We start from the raw sequence: 19050 nt of genomic DNA, 5'->3' as shown, positions 1-19050 counted from the left end.
GCAGTGATAATGCTGCCCCTTCCACTTTGCAAGTAGATAAAGGTTTATTCATTGTGGACATGTTCTAAACTGGAACATCAAATTGTGTACACTTATGTGCTGTATTAACACGACCTCTTCTACCTATTTGGTAGCTGTCTTAACATACAGTGGTTTTTTTGTATTAGGTATCATGCTTAGTTTGATTTGTTAAGGCGGCATTGTGAGAAAAAGCATTCATTTCCACTGGTGTGACATATATCATTGTTTATACATCTGACTGCACAGGGTGCTGCAGTTTAAGCCTTCGAGATAGTACAGAGAATTTAAAACTGATTTATTTGCATTTTCCCTTTATTTACTTTGTATTTTTAATTTCTGATGAAAAGAAAATGTTTAAAAAGCCTGATGGATAAACCCAATATATTACTTCAAATTTCTTGTGATTCACATTCAGGTATCCTTAATGAGCCTGAGGAACGATAGCCACTAAACTTGGCTCATTAATTTAAAACTGATGTTAATGGCATTATTTTTATATATATTCCTTTAAAATTGTTCCCTGTGCTCCTGTTAGAATTCATGATCCATAAATAGGTTCCTAATTCATGCTGTGAATCATAATATAGTTTTAACGTCTATGCTGAAATTGGAATAAAGTGAGATTTCTAATAAACACAAGCTTTTTAAAGCATCCGTCAATTCAGTCAGTTTGCACTTGAGATTTTCTCAATAAACGTATATGCTAAAGTTGAAATACAGAGTGTTTTAAATGCCCATTCTGGTTGCTGGGCTGGATCCTCCACAGAGAACTGCTTTCCCTATGGTGTGAACTGGTGTAGTTTTATTGAACTCGCTGGGAATTGTCAGCGTCCTCTTCACAACTGTGGAAATCTCATCTTATTTCAGCTGCTTTACTAAGTGGTATTTGAATTAAGAAAAAAAATGCTTAAGTTTGATTTTAACTCTGTCCTCAATTTATGTTTAAGGTAAAAGGTTGTAATGATATATGATTTCTTATTAGCAAAATATAAGGATATTAGTAGGGCTATTATGAAAGAAATACTTTTCAAAGTGAGAGGAAACAGTTCAGCACACATGGTCTCAGTTCTGTAGGCACTTTGCATACATGTGCATTTGTTTAAAAAAAAAAAAAAGACCCATGACTGCACTGAAGTGCTTTATACTTAAAAAATAAAAAAAGAGGATGTTGTGTGTGTGAATGGTTGCAGAATGTAAGTCTGTACAATCGAGGTAATAGATTTAACAGCTGTAGAAATGCCGTAATGTATTAACGTGATCCAAGAATTTATCAGAATATGCTGGAAGCCAAAGTTAATGTGATTCATTTTTGTTATGTAAACTAGCATTCATACATAGATCGCAAATCAACATGCTTCAACCTTGACTGTCTTTGATATTTACTGTAAATATGTAAGCAATTGCTTGGCATTTGTTCAAAAATGTGATATTTACTAAGAGCTTTGTAGTTGCTTTTAGAGTAAACAACTTTAATATCAGTATTCAATCACTGCTGTAGTTGAAGCTGAGCCATGTGGCTGTGCTTGGGGATGGCAGGCATGGGCCTGCAATCAAGCAGCTCGGTCCTGCCCTGGAACAATGGCAGAGCCAAGGTGTGGGCAGATCCCAGTTTTGTTGGAGAAGGGCATTGCCAGTGTGTGTGGCCTTGCGGTGGGACCCAGGCCTGCTGGTGGGGTGCCCGGGTGCCACCGGGACCTGCTTCCCTACTATGGTCTGGGCTGCCACCAGTAAAGTCAAGGATGTTTGACTGCCGGCACTTGTCTGAAATGGACTGCGGCACACAGGAGCTGTTGCTCGTGCAATTGCACTGATCTCAGCGGTGGGATGGATTAGCAGTAGTAGTGTTATGAAGAGCACTGGATCAGAAGGTACCAGGCTCAGCTGAGAGGGATGTTTTTAACTGTTGCTTCTTAGGAAGGGAGAAAACATGGTGCTCATCTCGGCTAGGATGCACCAATTAATGTTCAGATCCCTCTGCTTTGACTCCATCCCGTCTACCTTACAGATCAGACCTCTCAGAAGTGTGCTGCCTTGGATTTGTGTTAGGAATATTAGGTGCCTAGCCTCAGCTCAGACCCAGGCCAGTCTGCTGGACTAGGTGCAATAAGAGCTTGGAACTGCAAAGTTACTCTGCTGGAGGTAGGGTAGTGGGTTGGCTGCTGATTTCCTAAGGAAGTCAGTAGACAAGTGGTTTAGAGTAACTACTTAATTTATTCATGTTTGAACATGTTTTTTGTAGGATGTTGTCATAAAATTATTTTAATCACAGACTAAATGTTACTATGCTTTCTGATGGTGTATTATGGGATGCAGTGTATTCAGGTTTTGGGATGAATGTTGACTGAAACCCTTTTAAATAAAATATCATAGAATCATAGAGTAGTTTGGGTTGCAAGGAACCCTTAAAGGTCATCTAGTCCAACGCCCCTGCAGTGAGCAGCGACAGCTTTAACTAGATCAGGTTGCTCAGAGCCCCATCCAACCTGACCTTGAATGTTTCCAGGGATGAGGCATCTACCACCTCTCTGGGCAACCTGTTCCAGTGTTTCACCACCCTCATTGTAAAAAAATGTCTTCCTTATATCTAGTCTGAATCTACCCTCTTTTAGTTTAAAACCATTACCCCTTGTCCTATTGCAACAGGCCCTGCTAAAAAGTTTGTCCCCATCTTTCTTACAAGCCCCCCTCTTAAGTACTGAAAGGCTGCAATAAGGTCTCCCCAGAGCCTTCTCTTCTCCAGACTGCTGGAGAAAAAAATGGAGCTACCAAAAGGGGTTCTCCCTGAAGAAACTTATATTGATAGTGATTCATTCCTTTGATTATTTTTCAAAAACTTATCTTCCAAGCATGCTAAAAAACCCGCAAAAATCCATCTTTTACCTAGCTTGTGGGGAGCTGTAGGACCTGTGAGAGAAGAAAGGGAGCTAATATGAATTCAAGGCAGAGCGAGCTTTGTAGAAGGTCCTGAATTAATTTTGTGTTTGAAAACTTATGTGATGTTGTATGTAATATTTGATAATCCTTTCCAACCCATAGTAACAGATGCTAGCTTGTTTTATTAATAGGTAAAACTAGAAGGAAGTCTTAACTGCATTAGTAACAAAAATTTGTGTGATGTAATTACACATGTAATTTTGCACTGAAGCATAAAGAAAGGAAAATATGACATAATGCATTTATTTCTATTTGTCTCGGTGCTCACTTAATAATATAAGGTGATTTTAAAAAATGAGAAGCTTTTCTATTGTTGCTCTTTAAGCCTGTAGTCTTATTAACTGGCAGAACTCTGGCATATACGTATCAAAAGCCTGAAGGACTGCATGTTGGCATTCAACATATTCTTTTAAGCAGTGCTGTTTTTTAAGAGCTTGTACAGACAATTTTCTGTGCTCAGCCTAAGAATTTAAGGAAGACTGAGGTAGTCAAGGCATCAGACTCTTTACTTGCTAGACCTTTTTCTTGCCACATTCTGCAGAGGATGACTATGGTATCAGCCCTAGCAATGCACCTAGTACATTGCAAAGGAAAATGTAAGTTAACTGATAATCTGCAGTGGGGAAAAAAACCCTGAAAACTATTCTTAACTGTTCTGAAGAAAACTTAATAGCCATCTTAATCTACTGATGTGCTAGTTTGTTTGTTTGTTTTTAAAGTACAATATGAGATTTAGATCTAGAACTAGAGAGCAAAACAAGAGCGTCAATCCTAGCATTAGGAAGTGAGGGAAGCATTTATGATTTATTGCATCTCTGTTAATGACAGTCTTTAATCCACATGTTTATTTTGGTTGTAATTTATATATGTGCAGCTGTGTTAATTACGTAATTGTAATCGTCAGATTTATGAGGAAGTAATAATCTCTTCGTTCTAGAAGAGGCTGTCACATCTACAATGTAATATATATTTCTGAAGGCAAAGTCTTGTGTTTTCTTTCCCAATGAGTGGGAAACAAAAGAACATAAAAACACAAGGCTGGGAAGGTGCTAGATTTACACTGGGATTTTATACATTCAAAAGGGTTTTTTTCAGTTGTTTGTTCTTGTGTTTTACCAGTTTATAGAAAATGAAATGAAACAGCCTATTGTTGTAAAATTGTTGTATTCCTTGTCCCTAGGATTCATCGCTGCTGCTTGTATTAGGTGGAGAGAGAAGTACCATATATTTGCATGGAGCTGCTTGTGCAATTGTGTCAGGGACTGTATCCTGAGGTTCACAATATGATTTCCCTTTGCTTAGAGAAGAAAAAAGTATGATGCCAGTCTTTTTCCTGGTTCAGCTTACTCCCCTATCTTCAGCTCTGCTTCCCTGGCATATTTGGTGGGGGAAAGAAAACACAGTGCACTCTCACTCTGTTTCTCACCATCTCCCCTCCACACTCACTGTCTTCTGGGTAGAAGACAAGAATATGTCTTCCATGAGTATGGGTTATAATACAATTTTCACTAGTTGATGGCAAAAGTTGTCCAACCACACTTTTTATGCCCTTCTCTAGTTACTGTGGAGCTAATAATCTGCTTGCATATTCTCATGCTCGTATTAGCGGGAAGGTATCCACTGACCTGAATCAAACAAGGTCAAACTCCAGGTTGCTGTGAGTTCTACTCGAATTACTGAAACAACTTCAAGCGGTGTTCAAGGGGAAAGGGATGTTTTTACCTACACGCAATGTATTTATTTAAAGGTATATATTTTTTTTTTATACAGATAGAGGATTCCACTTCTAAGCTTAGCTTCTGGTTTTTGAAATATCTCAAAATTCATTTGGATCTTGTGATAAATATATGGAAGAACAAAATTTACTGCAGTGTGTTAATTTAATTGATCTGTATGAATACATTATTTAACTGGGAATGTGAAGGTTTATTTCACTAGTGGTATCTCAGAACTTTTTTTTTGGAAGGTAAGTAAATAGGATGTTGACACATATAAATGACCTATGCAATCTTTTATAATTCAAAGTTTGTATCAGAGATAAGACTCTAGAGGGAGCCCATATCACAGTTTTCTGCATTGAGAGAAATGGCTTTACAAAGATAATAAAAGTATTTCTATTAGTGAGTAATTTAAAGTAAAATCTCTTCTGGCTCTCAGATACAAAAGAAAATATCACAGTACCATAGGACACTTATTTGCAAACATCTTTAGAAATTTCTCAATTCATACAGTCAATTCTACCTTATCATTATCTGTATTTTTTGAATACTATGGAAGGTGTACAATAGAGGAATTTTCAATCTTGTGCTTACATAATAAAAGGCAATTCATGACCTTTCTCTTTTAAAGAGCTCTCAAGATCGTGTGAGTGCAGTAATGCAGAGGAAAGGTTTGAGTATGTGCATTTTGAGGCATTCTACTTGTGCAGGCAGTGTGGAAGCACAAGATTTTTGAGAAGGTCAGAATACAGGATTTTACATTTGTTTGTCAAAGTCTGTATATGGCATGTAACTTCCTGCCACGTCAGTGGGCACATAAAATATGGGTCATGCAGTAATAATTTAGCCATGATTTCTAGCTAGCTAGCTGTGTGTCAGTTGACACTGGACAATAGACCTTGCAGAATGTTACAGCAGCTTATGGTTCATGGCTATAGTGATTACTTAATTTTAGTCCTTAACCTGTTGATTGCATTTTTTCCTCACTAAATAAAGAGGCTTTAGAACTTAGCAAGGTTTTGTCCAAGAGAGATTGTTTAAGGCTGCACCTGCACTGCATTACATTGTTTCCATCTGCTGCGACTGGGTTTCTTGCCCGTGATCCTTCCAGGTGATAGTGCCCACCCAGTCTCTTCCCGTTATGTACTCAAGGTGCACACTCAAACCCATAAGATGGGAAGCATTCCCAGTTTCAGTCTGCATGCAGCTGGACTCACCCGAAGTGAGAGTGAAAGTCAGGATCAGAATTAAAAACAGACTTTAGTTTCAACTGCCCAGCCTTACATTCACTGTGTTGGTTACCTTCATTTCAAGGAATTGGGAGATGGAATGTTTCCAAAATTTGTATTAATAGAGAATAGTGGGGAAAAAACTGTTGTTTTTATAAAAGTACTAAAATGCAGTATTTATTAGTTCTGAGTGACAGCTTCCATATTTCATGTAGCAATTCACAAGGGATTTGGTACTGAAGACATTCAGTATCCCAATTGCACTTTATGTTTAGTCTCTTCGTTTATAAATGAAGCTAAATCCATCAAAATCTGTTTACAAAGACAGTATTCAGTATTAACTACTTTTTACTTGCATTCAAATCACTCTGTCATGCTTCTAGCTAACAGCAAGCATTTTTTTCTACACTTCACATTAGCAGAAGATTATGTAAGTTTGTACTGCAACTTACTCACAGGGTAACTTGTATCAACATGGTATTTACAATTCAAATAGAAGAGAGATGTATGTAATTTATCAGGACACACTCTCTCCATCCATCTGTTACACTGTGCTCTTAGAATGCTCTGTAAACTTAAAATATTCAGAAAATACTAACCCAGACGTCTTTCCTCATTGTATGTACCATTTGTCACCATGCACTATACTTGTGCTTTAGTCCAGTTTGTTTAGTCCATACTATCGTGGTTTAGTCCAAGGTGCCTTGTAATCACAAAGAACTTGACTGAAGTAGCTTTGCTAAGATTAATAGGAAATTACTCCTCTAATACTAAGAAATCACAGCCTCTTGTGCAGTTTTTTAAAATTAGCAGCTGTTATGGTTGTTTGTGTATGTGTTTTAATATATCAAAATATATGGATTAAAAGATTGTATACATTTAGTGCAAAGCTATTATTTATGGTTTTTTTAAGGTTTGAAGAGTAGTCAGTGCTTTTTCTGCTCTCTGTCCTTAGCACAGAATGAACACAGAACTTAATTTTATAGGCCTTTGTGGTGCTTAGCATGGATGTACAAAAGGTTTGTAGATATCAACCAGCTGCTTTTCACAACATTCCTCTGAAGCAAAGGGGTATTTCTATTTCCATTTTAAAACTGGCAATGTGATACTCAGATTAATACTGGAGTAACAAGTAACTTATGTGCACCTTTAAGGAAAAGAAAAAGCAAAAACTATGTAGCCTTCTGAAACAGAACGTTAAGTCTAGATGCATGTCTTGTTCTAGTTCCGCCTCTACTGACAGAGGTTACCAGCACTCCTCTTTTCCTGGAGGTCCATGACATAAGCAATTTCTTATCCATTAGAGTAAAAATAAGCTGGATTAGTTTAAACAGTAAGAATGTAGTTCTTCTGACACAACTTTTTCTTCTTACTAAAATGGGCCAGGGTATATTATCATACAAGCAAATAGGCAGCAGATTTGGAAGGTGTGACACCCTGTTTCAAGAATGACAACAATAAGCAGCTAGAGACAGAATGACTTATTAAACTCTTCAGCTGACACAGTGACACCAAGAGGAGAATATAGTCCCAGGTTAGCAGGTTACTTGCAGCCTAAGAAACTGTCATGTTAGGAAATCTTTTGTAACTACCTACCACTTACTAGCCTTTTCCATTTACAAAATAATGTGTTAGTTTGCTCTACAAAGGCATGTGAATCCCAGTTTGTTTTTGTCAGTTCCTTACCCAGCCTTCTCAGTCTTCGTTTACCTATTGTCTTGGGGGATTTGGCTCTAAAAGGCACCTGATAGTACTGTTCAAGTAGCTCTTTCTGCTCCTTCTGCTAGATGTGGAGTATAATGAGCTCAAATGGGAGAAAGTCTCTCTCTAAAGGACTGGCTGTGGAGGCAGGTTCTTGTGTTACATGGAGAAAAGAGCTTCCTGAATTACAACCAGCAGGCTGTAGGTTTCTAAGTGTTCTTCAGATGACAGTTGACCTGGACTGATGTATTAAACAGTATTCAGGTATTGGTGGAAGGCTGTACTTGCCAGATTTCAGTGTCTGAAGTTCAAGTTCAGAGAGTATGGAGAAATAGGCAGACCAATGGATCTCAGAACTTTCCCAGCAGCTGGAGATAAAGATTTCTGGACATGAGTGAGAGAAAGAACCTTTAACAGAAGTCAAAACTCACAAGTAGTGAGGGACTGAGGTTAAGTAGCTATGAAAATCTAAAAGCATAATTTAGAGGAAAAAAGCTATTTACTTGTTTGAATGATTGACATCACTAACATTTTACACAGCCTAAAAGCTCTTTCCGTTAGACAAAACAAAGTATACTCTAGTCCTGCATCATACTAATGCATTTAGAAAATAATTCTAGCTTTCTGTAATTGTTTACATGAATAACAAGCTTGAAAGAAAATTACTGAAAATTAATTGGTGAATCTGCTTCCAGTCATGTGTACAATTGTATTAAAGATAAAAATCTTGAAGTGTCCTTCAAACAAAATTGTCTTATATTTTTATAATAAAGGTGATTGCCAGCTTGCAGGAGTAAACCATAGCAGGGTTTTCTACTTGCCACAAAGGGGGGGGAAGAAAAGTCCCAAGTACCTGCCTACTTGTTCCATGTACTTTCCAGTCTATTCTTCCCTAAAGAAGAAAACATAATATGACATTTCTTACTTATGTACAATTAGTCTGAGCAATATTTTGTTTGCATTCCCTCTCTCTGCTGTGTGAAATATGTGAAAGGGTGGAGCTGCAGCTGCAATATGAGATGTCGTGGTAGAACCTTGTATTATTACAATTAATTTTCTTGACTTGAAGGTGTGGAAAGAGAAATAATAGTCTAATGGAAATCTGTATTTAAGCATAGCTACAGAAACGTGTGTTACGGAAATACCATGTCCTGTGCCCTGTACTGACCCATTGAGTAACTAGAAAGCTTATGTGGGCTTGAATTTATTTGGCTGGACTCTGATGAGGGATTTTGGTTTTTTACTGCTGTGAGTAAACACCAACTTCTTGAGAATGGGGTCTGTTTAAAGAAGAGCAATGTGCTGGCCAGCATGCATAAAATATTGGGTAAACAGATGATGAGCTTTGCTCCAGTGCCTGTCTCATTCTAGCTGATTCAGAAACTAGATACAAAATTTGCTGAAGGATTTTGTTTAATCCAAGTGATCTGGACACATGTTTGTACAATAAAATGTCCAGGACTGCATTTCAATGTCTGTGTGAATATAGATTCATGTTTTCACTACATCTCTGTAATCAAAGATTAATTCCAGAGTAATATACTTATCTTAACTAATTATTTACTCTACACTGATCGTTTAATATCCCTTTTGAGGCATTATTTTTGTGAGACTCAGTTGTTGTTATCAATGTCAGTATAATCGTGAAGATATATGACAAAGTAAATATACTTGAGAGGTATGCAAAGTAAACTTCAATGAAATATAGCTCATTTGAGGATTGCTTTTTTGTTTTGTGAGAAAGAAGAAAGCAAATACTTGTAATTTAGATGTGAATTACACATTTTCTCCATCCTAAAGAATTTATAAGGTAATTGTACTTTCCTTTTCTCTTGAATCCTTAACCAGATGCGGGCTTCATTATCTTTAGGCAGATGTTTTTTGTAGACTGTTATGTTTTATTGAACAATAATTAATTTCTTACTGTATAAAGACATAACTCTATGGACTAAACTGAATGAAAAGGAATATCATCATCAGAACTTAAGTTACCTTAAGCTAGAGGCTGATGAATCTGTGGAAGAGAGGTATGACAAGGTAGGGGTGACCATGAAGTTAGGAACTTGCAAAAGCAAGTTTTGAAGGGTGTCCTCTGTGATACTAACAAACTAGGAGCCCGAGAGGGACTGACAACAGTCTTGTCTTGACCACAGTTGATCTTGCTGGTTTGCTCCGTATTACTTGGTGATCCAGAGAGTTCCCTGTCTCTTCTTCTCTTTCTCCAGCCCCAATATAAGGAATTGGCTTCTATGGTTCTCCCCTTCCTCTGAAACAATGGAAGCTGAATGTGGGAGAGGGAGATGATGTATTTTATCAGAAAATACGAAATTGTTGTTTCTTCTTGTGATATTAAATCTCTCCAATTTCAGGGCTGGGATGACTTGCAGTGTTTTGAATCTGGACAGGAATTTCTGGCAATTGATAGAACACATTTTGATTGGTTTTGTTTGTCTAATTCTTGTAATAAGGTACGTTATCCACTTCAAAAGTTATCTGGCAGTTTTATCTTCTGAATTCCCTGCTGTTATACTTCATTCACCTTAACAGTTTCTGTGACTGTCTTGAAAATTAGATTGTGTTTCGGTTACTTAAAATATTAGCTTTCCTATTTAAGAAATAAAGACCTAATCCTGCTAAACGGTGAACAGCTTCCATTGTTCTAATGACTTTTCGTGCCTCATGGTGTGAGGAATACTTGAGTGAACCCTTTTTAAACGTAACTTTAGTTTTCCGTAAGCATGAGGTACTGCCTGCTGCATAACAGTACAGGTAAGCTTGAGTAATATTATTAGCAAATAATCTGATTCTCTGTGAAGATCAGTATGACCAAGGGGTTCAAAGTGATGATTGATTTTTATGCACTCATGTGGAATCTTGATTCCACTAAAGCAAGTCTCCTATTTACAGGATTTGACCAAAAACTTTCAAAATACACTAAACCTTAACATTCTGTAATGTGTTATATTTTATATCCTTCATCTTATGTCCCCAGTACTAGTGCTGGCAGATAAATTATCCATTGTCATTTGTAGGAAATATCCTATTGCTACTTATGCAATCAAAATATATTAGATTTTTTTCTCCAAATCTTTGTTTGCAGTGTGCATTTTATGTAGCTGTTTACCTTCTAGCACATACTTGGGGAGCACTGCAAAAATTCTGATTGATTGTCTTAAAGTCTTAAAAAAAATACCTCTCCCTGCCTGATTTGAACATTAATTATTCACTTTAGAAAAGGTCATGTTACATGTGTCTGAACTTAGAATTTTTTTCAGAATCTTGCATATCCAAAGATGAGTAAGAGCTATGTCTAGCATTACTTTTGACAGATAATGACATAGTTTTTTCTTTATATAATTGTAATTCCATAAGCTAATTCATTATTTTTGCAAATGAAACTGGAAATGGGTACTGAAAAATTATATTCCAGTGCTGATTAACAGCATGGTCTAGGGTTACTTGATTAAATGCATTATGTATTTGTTTAGAAAGGACAGCTAGAATGTGTCACTTGCAGCATGGGTAAATTGCTATTGAGATTATTGTTCTATTTTTCAAATAGCAACTATTAAAGATAAAGTCTGATCTTTCAAATATGTTGCCAGTGAGATTAATGCACATACAGAAATGGAGAAGGTACTTTCTTTAGAGGCTACAGCATTGTCTAGCAAGTATAGATTAATGTGATGTACGTAAGTCCAGTCTCAAACTGTGGGTAACTTACGCTTGACTTGATCTCTTTGCCTTGTTTCTGTCATTCTAAAAACTGAATCTATTAAAAATGCTGAATTAAAGGAATTTTTATCCTTTTATTCATGTTTACTATGTTAGAGCATCCCAATTGAACAGGATATAAAAAATTGGAATATTTAGCAATGTGTATATATATATACACATATGTATATATACACATATGTATATGCACAGTATACATATGATGGATAATAGTATTTTCTGTCCTTCCTGCTTTTTATGGAATCGATACTTTTTTCGAAGGAGATCCTATTTCTTAACTATAGTATCACTTGTCATATCATTTTAAACAGGTATTTCTTCCTAATTATTACTTGATGATAATAGGCATTGCAATACCCTTTACAGAACTGTGACTTTATGGTATGCAGGTTTGTGTAACAAGAGTAACCACAGTAACGTGAGCGTGTGTTTCTGTAGATACAGAAATCACATGGAAGTTAATGTTAACAGAGTGGTGCAGCAGAGAACAGTAGAAGAGGGCTTGAGTTAGGAGAGGGGAGTGCTGCATTCGATATTTCAGGTGACAGGAATCATATATATGTGTTTAGTTTGCTTCTTTTAGTTATGTGCTGCAATGATAAAGGCTGCTTTATCATTTTAGAATTTTAAAAATATTTTTTACCTGTGAAATGCAGCTATTCTTCTAGCATGGATTTATGCATACTAACATCTTGCCATTTCATTCTTAATAGAATAAGATCAAGCTGTTTCTGCCTGTTATGGAAGTTCATTTTTGTATACCATACACGGTGTTGTAACTCAGAAGACAAAAAGGCAATGGCTATCACAAAAATATTCCACAAACAATTGCCCTTTTTGGTTATATATGTAGGTTATATATAGTTTTGCAAAGCATTCTTAGGGGCCTTTTTACTGCTGTGGTCTGAGTTGAGTGACTATAATGTTATATCTCGTGTGTGTTGTATAGTGAGACTACTAGAAACTTGGATTTATTAAAATGGGAACTTCCTACGGTTAGAAATGCCTTTGTACTGGACTGGTCAGATTAAAGTTGTGGGAAAAACCAAGACACAGAATGCTGAAATCTAAGAAATTCTGGGATCAAAATTCAGTGTTATGAATATCTACAATGTCAAGTATTGGAAGGATTTAATTAAATCTTTATGCACAGTTGAATACCTCCTGAATTTCATTTCAGCTGCAATCGAGCATCTACAAACGGAGTTGGTGTAATCGCAGGTTTTGTGACATTTGATAAAAGATTTATTAGCAACCTAAATCAGCTACAAGATTTGAGAATACTTCTTCACTATGGCTTTTGCAAGTCCAGTAGTAAAAGATGGGTTTTATTTCATGGGAAGTCTAGTTGGTAGGATGTTTTAGGAAAGGAAGTTGTTTAAGGAGTAAAGATCCTAAAGTTGTCATTCAGCAATAATCAAACAAAAAATTAAGATTTAGTGCTTGAGGTTTTTGTGCTTTTATGCAACTGCAAGAAATCGGACTCACGTTTCCATTTCCTTGGGGAACTGTGGGCTCTGAAGTGCTTGTATCTTTTAAGCAAGCCACGCGTCTCCAAAAAAGGCAAAAATGTCATAGGAATGACATTTTAAAATAAACTGTGTTTTTCCGTGTTAAAGTTTCTTGTCCCCTCACCCCCACCCTCTTACAGTAGAAATAGACACAGTTTTGCATAACCACTTCTGCATGATAAATTATCATGTTGGTCTTGAATACATACAAAAAGCGTGACTACAGAAGAAATAGAATTGAAGAAATTAGATTGTGCTTTTTGGTCAGTAATGAAATTGAAAAGCTTCAGTTGCAGATATATCCAAATCATGTGAAACTAAAGCAGTTCAGATGTGGTTAGTTTCCCTGAGGAACACTAAGCAATGGTAATGCCTCAGAGAGATATGAAAGATTGGCTGTACCATGGAAATACATTGAAAAGACAATGACATTAACAATCTGAACTGCAGATCGTTTAGTTTCTCTACTTTATTCACTGAGGTTTTTACACTGATTAATTCACTCCCCCCCTATGATTCATTCAATAGCATACCCAGCCATTGTTTTCATGTTTTGGAGCACTGACTGCAGAGCTACTATTTTGGTCTCCAAAGTAGGCTCTCAGGTTTATGAAATGTGCACCATTTATACAAAGTTTTACCTCTAGAATGCCAAGAACAGTGTTACTTTTCACTTGGTAAACTTACATGCTTAAAGAAAATCATAAGCACTCCTCTATAATCAAAGATGCGTTACTGAACCAAATATCTCCGATTTTAATTACTAAGGAAATGTTAGCCTTTTTTTCAGTGCGTCTTAATTGAGGATAGAAGATGTATAGTCCATGGCTAGAATTTCCATTCAGATTGTTTAACTAATACCACGTCTCTGAAGTCAGTGTTTTTAAGCCAGGCGTCTGTTGAAAAGAGAGATCCTGCCTTCCTTTTCATCCTCTGCCATGCATTTTGCCCTGTCCTTTGGGCTGTTGCCAAGGGAGCACACAGTATGCTGGAGCAAGAAACCATGCTGATTGAATCAGTTTTCACCTTTTTTTTGCTGGCTTAGTTCCAGCCAAATCACTTCTATGGCAAGCTCACCATGTGGCCGCACAAATGCTTGCACTAATACAAGGGAAGCAGCCATAGTACACTACTGAGGGTAAGGGGAAGGAGCGTGCCCCTTTAGGTAGCAGTGTGGTATTAGGTCAGATTCATGTGGTCTATTGAAGCACATTCTTTGTTGTCTGCCATTAAAAAATTAAACAAACTGAAGTGATTGCATTCATGTGACTGTTATCCCTTCTGCCTAGGGCCCTTGAAAAGGTTCAAAGTGTCTCTCACCTCTTCTAGTTTCATTGCTCTGCTTTCCCTATGGGGTCCATTATAAGAGGACTGTACGGTTGATGCACAGTGAAGCATGGCAGTTGAAAGCTCCTTCCTTTCCTAAAAGTAAAGGTCTGCGTTGCTGTGCGAAGGAAAGAGGGGTCTTGTGTGCACAGGCATTTTGCCCTGTGTCTGCAGCAAGTTAGCTACTGATACAGTGATGCTGTTGGAGCTTTAAGTGATAGAAAGCAAGCAAGCTGGTTTCCAGGAGAGGTAAGCACTGCTATTCACGATGTGAGTGCTTGTAGTGTTGTAGATACTATTTCTTGTGTATATCAGTAGTTAAATCATTGGTTGCTGTTACCCAGATGATTTCCTGTTTTAGACATTTTTCCTGTCTGTTTAATTCTTGCTCCTTGCCATCCTCAGTAAGCTTCTCTTCTAAAAGTATCCAGCTCTTAAAGAAAATAATTTAATAATCTGTGTTTTAGGCATGTGAATTATCTGCTGTGTTCTAATTTGCACATTCGTGTCAGGGCTCTCAGTCCATCTGCCAGTAGAGATTCTTGCTGCTGCTGCTTTGTTCAAAAGAATTTTATTCCAACTTCCTGATTTTCTTAGTGGGATTTTAATTTTGTGTTGACATAGCAGTAGTCTTTAGGTGTGGCAAAGATAGGCCAAGCAAGATCTAGAGGTGGAGCCTCCTTATTTTTTAAAACAGACTTCTTTGTTAGCTAGTCCCAGCACTCAAACTGATACCCTCCAACCCCCTGAATGTCTCTTTATGGAGAAGTGCTGTATCTAATCTGACTAACTTGTGGCCAGATGTGTCATGGAATGGAACAGGTCTGATAGTGAAGAACTGCTGCCTTCTGTAGCAATGAGTTATTACCATGTTCCTGAAATTAGGAAAAAATTCTTTACGGAAAGGGTGGTCAAAAATTGGAACAGGCTGCCCAGAGAGGTGGTGGAGTCACCATCCCTGGAAGTGTTCAAAAAAACAGGTAGATGTGGCACTTCGGGACATGGTTTAGTCTAGTCTACCCTTGATTGGCTTAGAGTAGACTTGGTAGTGTAGGTTAATGGTTGGACTGGATGATCTTAAAGGTCTTTTCCAACCTAAACGATTCTATGATTCTATGATTCCTGCTGGTCTGTGACAGCATCTGCTTGCAGATGGTTACCTGTGACAGGTGCAATGCCAGGCAGAGTTGCTTACTCCTTGCTTAGGCTGCTGATTTCCTAGGAGAAGCAAAGGAAGCTGAAAGGTTTATTTTAGTCATTAAAGTCAATGGCCGTTTCTGTTCTCAGTGTATATTCAAGGAAGAAGTTGCAGAGTTAACATTTGTTTTTTTAGAGCTTAATCGTGGTTTGTTTTTTTTTTTAGAGCTTAATCGTGGTTTGTTTTTTTCTTTTTTTTAAATGTGTAAAAGTTAGAATATTTTATGGAGGCCTTCATCCCTACTTGACTGAATGTGGGGAGAACTGAATTCCAAGTTAAGAACAGGTAGAAAAGAAGCAAATCCTACAAAAAAGGAAGTATTTATTGTCTTTGTTCTGTGAAAACATGTATGTGATACAAATATGTGACTGACTTTTTTTTTAACCAACAATTTATTGTTGTTTGCAAATCCTGTAAGACTTCCTGATTCTTTGCCAAATCTGTAATTAATTTGATTTATATGTTTATTCATGTAACATGAGCTTGCTCAGGGATACAAATAATTCCTTTTTTTGAGGGCGAGAAAGACTCTCATGGTTATGTTTCAGTAACTAGAATAATAGGCCCTCAATTTAACCATAGGAGCAATACAAAGCAGCCTTAGATATGCTTGTTTTCAGGCAGTATTTCTAATACAGTACTCTATGTAACTTTTGATAATTCTTTTAAGAAACCCTTAATCCTGTATATGCAATAACATTTTTACAAACTATGTAATTCATTGCCAGTCTATGAAATACTTGTTATCCTTTAATACAGCTATTGCTAGATAATGTTTATATTATTCTCATTTTTCAAACATATGAAAGGTTAGACACAATCAAATGAAAAGATGCATGATGAAATGCAAATCTTCTGAACTTGCTTGGCAGTGAATCAGATTATGTTTCACGTAAGGATGCTTTTCTCCTATTTTCTTCCCTTATACTCTCTCCAACCTTTAGATATTATCAGCTTTTCCAGTTTTGGGATTACTGTGAGCTTTGGATGTTTTTAAGGGGAGGGGGAGGGAAGACAGACATTTTAGAAGATTAAGTTCTGAATTTTCTGCTTAGAATTGCAGAATTTCTGTAATAGGAACAGCAAACAATGAAATGAGAGTACAACAAAAGAGAATATGAGAGGTATCTTGTTGATGATTAAATCCAGGTACTTGAGAGACAGGCAATGCCAAAACTGATACAGCTTAAGGGTCTTTTATATCTTAATTACTGGGAAGAAAGGAAAGGTCATTTGCATGGCATGCTCTCAGACTTCACAAACCATTCTCTAAAACATGACTTTCAAAGTGCCGCTAAAAATGTATTCTTCCTGCTTGTTCACTTGTTCATACCTTTGAAGAGACAAACTTAGGCACATTTTCAAAGAATTATTTAATGATTTTTTTTTTTTTTTTAAGTTTTAGAGTGTATGAGGGTGATGATATTAAAAAAAAAAAAAAAAAACAAAAAACCCCAAACAAAACAAGTAGTCTTTTGATGGAAGGTATTTTGAGGTCAAATGAACTGAAATGCACTCATCGATTATTCTCCTTTCTTTGGCCATTTGTTTCATCCTTATTTTTACAATCAGTTTAATGAAAATAAATGTAGGAACTACTAATATAGTCTCATTCTTTAAGTTGGTTGAGAAATTAACTGAATAGGCAGAAGATTAAAAAAAGCACTTAGTGTAGCATATACACAATTTTTCACGCTGCATTGTTTCCATTGGCTGTATGCTCCAAGGAGTCAAGTTTGCATTTGCATGTTCCCTTGCGAGCACATGAACACAGGCTTCTTAGCAGAAATGTTGCATCATAATACCTAAGCTACTGATACTGCTATCTATGAAGCACATGGAATGAAGGACAAATGAAATAGAAAAAGTTTAATCAAATTATCCACTCATCACTATTTTCCAATTTTTAACATTAGAACTGTAAACTCTTCAGGTGAATCTAGTTACAAGAACCAGCATCTGGAAAGATTGCGGTGGCCTGTGAGTGGTGTGGGTTGTGGTTGGGTTGGTTGGTTGGGTTTTTTTGGTTGAAAGAGTTTTGACTCTTATTTTCCCGCCTTACTGATTTTGCAAACATTCAGATGCTACCTGATTTTTTTCATACTGGGGCTATTGTAAGCTTTGGCAGTTTCTGGAGGATTTTTACTAAATGCTTCTTGACTAATTACTGTTTCTGCTCACTTGATTTTTTCTGAATGTGAAACTGTTGTGATTAGTCATTGGTAGGATATGGGTATGTGTTAGGATTCCCAGATGTTATGCAATAACTTTGTTTTACATATTCAGAATAATCTGGCCAAAAGCAGAAGCACTTCTGGCCCTGGGCAGAACATCTCTGTCCCATTCCTGCCTTTTGCCTTGTGTTCTTCTTGTGCTGATTGTGGTTTGGCCAAACACAAGATTCAGAAAAAGTTTGCTTTAGTAAAGGCATTACTCTGATTAATACCGGTGTGGCAGAAGAGTATTGGGTTAAGTATCCCTGTGGGCCAGCCTGCACATCTGTTTGGAGCAAGAAACCTTAAAGTCTGAGCCTTAAAGTCTAAGCTGTATAAATTGCTTTATTGCTGCAATGAAGTTTCTTATTGTGACAGAGGATGGAGTTCTCTAAAGCACAGAACTGGTATTTCAAATATATCCCACAGAGTCTGGCATTGTGCACAGATTAATTGGGATTCATTGTCTCATGTTTATATGCTGTCACAACAATCCAGGAAGTTTCATAGTAGTTCAGAAGCGTCTTGAATCCTGAGTTGTTTGTTGACCTCAGTGCTGGCAGTTTCAACATATTTTTTCCAGTTCAGCAGTAGATTGTAAGTCAGCTATACTCTGGCAGTTTGCCAGTTTCTCTGCTGATATACATGTACCTCAGAGGAGTCATTTGCAAATGTAATTTTGAAAAAATTAAACTGGATAAAGCCCTGAGCAATCTGACCTCATAGCTGACCCTGTTTTGAGCAGGAATTGGGACTAGAGACCTCCTGAAGCCCCTTTTGACCGGAATTAGTCCAATTCTAAATGGAAGTGTATGTATCCCAACTTCTTTCCTTTTTTTTTTTTTTTTGGCTTTGTTGTTGATCCATTCTTCTGCAGAATAGGACTGCAGGAATTCAGGTTTAGGAAATGCTTCTCTTTGCAACCATTCCACAGTCAAGAATCTTGCAGAGTACCAGAAAGTGGAGTGGTTGCATAGGTGGACATGAGAACTGATTTCTACCCCCTTTGACAACAGAAATATTTGTTCAACTGAGTTGTGCAGTTGCCTTTTTCTTTGGTCTTTCATTGCAGCTTTTGACATGGATAATCTTAGTTTAGAATCATAGTCAGAGAAGTGTACTGTGTTACCCGCTGGCATTTTCTACATTGTCCTGTCATTTGCAGTTCAGCTCTGTGTATATTTTTAGATAAAAGTAATGCATATGTTTTATACTCATAAAGTAACATCCCTTGGGACTCATAACTGTGTAGTGATGTTTTCTGTCCATCTTCATCCCTTCTAGGTATAAGTATTTTGGTCAGAGGTTGTATATATAGACTGTGATGCTTTATGTCTCCAAAGACCAGAATGTCAGAACTGGCCTTGACTACTTCACAATGAACAATCAAAATTTCCCCTTTGAAACTACATGGAAAAAGATCTGACAGCACAGGCATATATAGTTTATCTTACTTGAAAAATG

The 19050-nt window shown here is 36.9% G+C and overlaps 1 protein-coding gene across 1 annotated transcript in view; it reads left to right on the top strand.

Moving 5' to 3' along the window:
* The first annotated feature begins 4284 nt into the window (after nucleotides 1-4284).
* Nucleotides 4285-19050, top strand: part of PDE1A (phosphodiesterase 1A) — a 223123-nt gene continuing 208357 nt past the window's right edge. The window contains exon 1 of the mRNA XM_075710144.1: nucleotides 4285-4439. The gene's annotated coding sequence lies outside the window, so the exon portion shown is untranslated. The remainder of the gene's footprint in view (nucleotides 4440-19050) is intronic.

This window comes from Pelecanus crispus, chromosome 5 (genome assembly GCF_030463565.1).
Source record: "Pelecanus crispus isolate bPelCri1 chromosome 5, bPelCri1.pri, whole genome shotgun sequence".
NCBI classification, from domain to species: Eukaryota; Metazoa; Chordata; class Aves; order Pelecaniformes; family Pelecanidae; genus Pelecanus; species Pelecanus crispus.
The sequence above is the reverse complement of the archived record's forward strand: the minus strand, read 5'-3'. Positions and strand labels throughout refer to the sequence as shown.